This window comes from Oryx dammah, unplaced genomic scaffold (assembly GCF_014754425.2).
Source record: "Oryx dammah isolate SB20612 unplaced genomic scaffold, SCBI_Odam_1.1 HiC_scaffold_26, whole genome shotgun sequence".
NCBI classification, from domain to species: domain Eukaryota; kingdom Metazoa; phylum Chordata; class Mammalia; order Artiodactyla; family Bovidae; genus Oryx; species Oryx dammah.
In genome coordinates this window covers 92,448,837-92,451,754 of record NW_024070210.1, presented here as the reverse complement: position 1 = coordinate 92,451,754, position 2,918 = coordinate 92,448,837, and the positions used below count along the sequence as shown (strand labels likewise).

The 2,918-nt window shown below is 40.5% G+C and overlaps 1 non-coding gene across 1 annotated transcript; it reads right to left on the bottom strand.

Annotated features, from left to right (window-relative positions):
• Positions 1–2,349: 2,349 nt before the first annotated feature.
• Positions 2,350–2,422, bottom strand: TRNAR-CCG. The gene has a single exon. It is a non-coding gene; the product is annotated as a tRNA-Arg (tRNA).
• Positions 2,423–2,918: the final 496 nt, after the last annotated feature.

The following is a 2,918-nucleotide window of genomic DNA, read 5'->3' as shown; positions in this document are numbered from 1 at the left end:
AGTGGAAGTCTCAAGTTCAGGGGGAGGCTTACTATTTTCCCTAGGGAAATAATTCTCCTACCTGAACGTAGGATGATTAATTCTACAGAAATTAATATAAAAGAATTATGGTAATGGGAAATGCAAATTTTAGCTAGATTAAAGGGGGTGATGATGAGTTGGGGGCCAGTTTTCTGCTAATCCTGGACCAGTGTTGCTGGACACTGGGACATGGCACTGTGTACATACCATAGAGTGTGTATATATGTACATGCTGTACATATACAGTATTCTGGAGGACGGCGTCCTAACAACAGGACGTTTGCCCTGAGCTGACACTTAAGCTGAGTTATTTGAAGAACTTTCCAAGAGCTGCTTCCAGCCATGAGGGAGTGAGCCAGTTCTGGAATTACCTTTTGAACCTAAGCAAGTAGAAAACTAAACAAAATACAGGAAATGTCTCCAAACATTGCAGAAGAGTTGTGATCCCTGAGAAGTAGAAAACAAATGGAGCAAGGGCTACTATCACAGAGACTTTCTGCTTGGAGGTGGCTGCAAGACTGGGCTTCAGACAGGGGAAACTGTATATATGGTTCCCATAAGAAATTACCAACATCCTCCTGACAGTTTATTAAGGAAGGTGCCTTCAGATTTTAAAAATATCTTCAATATTACAGGGAAAAGAAGAGAGTCAACTATTAGACTGGTGCCATTCTTTTAAAAAGTTACAAATGCTTGAGAATGTTTCAAAGTATTTTATTATGGAAAATGTTAAATGTACACAACATAGAAAGAATAGAATAATGAATCCCCATGTGTCCGCCAGCCTCTTAGGGGCTCTTTACCAAGACTCCAAAGAAATCTAGAATTCTGGGTTCACACTGTGGGTGGCTAACGTGGCCACTGCAAGGGAAGAATGTTTTCTCGCTGTTTCCTTCTGTTTCCTTCACAGCTTGAGTGATCACATTGCCTACCCCAAGAAATGGATTTCTTCCCCTCCATTGGGTTTATTTGCTCAGGTTGTCTCTGACCAGAGAGGTTCAAGGCCAGAGATGAGGAGGGGTCTAGCTGTGCCTATTGGAGGGAGCAGTGTCCTCCTGTTTCTTAGTAATTCACTGTAAATCAGTTCTGATATTTGTCAGAGTTTTATTTAGCTCTGTTCTTATTTTCCTTCTGTTGGAATATCATTCGTTTTTCTTGGACTGTGGGATACAGTCCATGACCTTCACCTGGGCTCCAGTATTACTGTCTGTGGTATTTCACAGTAAATGAATTGGTATAACATCACCCATCTTCCTTCCATATTGTTTGACTCTTGCATTTTGATCAGCCTAGGCTGCTCACTGTTTTCCATCTTAGTTCAGGGAAACCAGAAAAAAATTGCTTTGAAATTGATTTTTTTTTTTGGTATGTTTTTCTAATGAAATTCTGTGATGGCCTTGGTTGTGTTTTTCCAAATCTCCTCCCATCTCACTTCTGTTTTCACACTGAGATGCAGTTGTTTTTCACACTCTGGAGCACAGAAAAAAAATATGGACTGAATTCTATGCTGAGCAGAACCCATTTGGACCTCTGGGTTTTATTGGGGGTACTGCATTTGAAAGAACATATTGGCAAATAGGAGTGTGTCAAGGGGAGAGTGAACAGATTGGTCTGGGAGCAATATATGAAGAACTAACCATGGAGAAAAAAAAACCTGGGGAGATGCAGTAGCTATCTGCAAAAGCTGTACTGAAAGCTAACTGTGAGAAATCAGAGAAAGGCAAATTAGTTTTATAAGATCTTTATAATCTTATAAATTATAAGAGTAGATTAGACTCAAAATATCCAGCATTTAAACTAGATTGTCTCATAGGAAGTGTGTTCTCCTCCCTGAGAGTCAGATAAAGGCCAGATAACATCTCTTAGGAATATACTTACAGAGGGTGTTCCCAGGAACAACAGAAAACCTGTTTAGAGCACTTATTTTTGTGCCACGTACCATTCTGAGCACCTTTCCTACCTTACTAATTTAATCCCCAACAGCAGCCTTTTAGATAGGCGCTTTAGATTCATAGACTTTTATTCTAAAGGCTTAATAGAAAGGTGCATGGCACATTTATCTGGTGTTAGAAAACACCCCCATGGAACTATCAAATACATGAATATTTCTGTGATAAGGCATGTGAATTTAACATTAAATGGAACACATACATGAATGGGTTAGATTTTGCTGCCAAATGAATTCAGGTCAGCTCTTCTCATGAAGTTGGTTTTGACATTATTTTTTCAACATTATTTATTTAAAATGTATTTATTTATGTATTCATTTGGCTTTGCCAGGCCTTAGTTGGGGCATTCAGGATCTTTAGTTGCAGCATGTGAGACAAGTTCCCTGGCCAGGAATCGAACCTGGGCCTCCTGCATTCGGAGCGCAGAGTCTTAGCCATTGGACCACCAGGGAAATCCTTTGAAATCATTTTAGATTTATAGATTCTGAATTGTAGACGAAGGAGTAGGGTCTCATTTTGTTATCTTTAGTTTGCTAATGAATACACTGAGACATAGGGATTAAATAACTTGCACAAAGTCGTACTCTTAACCACTCCATGTGCTGCCTCTCACTGAGCTCCGCCTCCTCTTATTGAGTTGAACTAACTGCCACCAGGCATCTCTTTCAATTCTGGGAGCTCTGACTCCAACCTGCCCCTCAAGCTCTTTCCACCAGCTAGAGATGCATTAGGGAGATGCAAGATCTGTTCCCAGAAGCCATGGTGAAATAAGAGAGATCTGGAAGGAGGAGATGGCCTCTTTCTACTCCAGGTAGGTTGTGTCTCACGGGTGGCATCTTAGTGTAATTGCTCTCCAAGCACTAGGCAAAGCCGACTGAAGAGAAAATTACGTGTCATCATTATTTGTCTTCAGTGAACTTCCCTTTCGTATCTTTCCACCTGTTACCC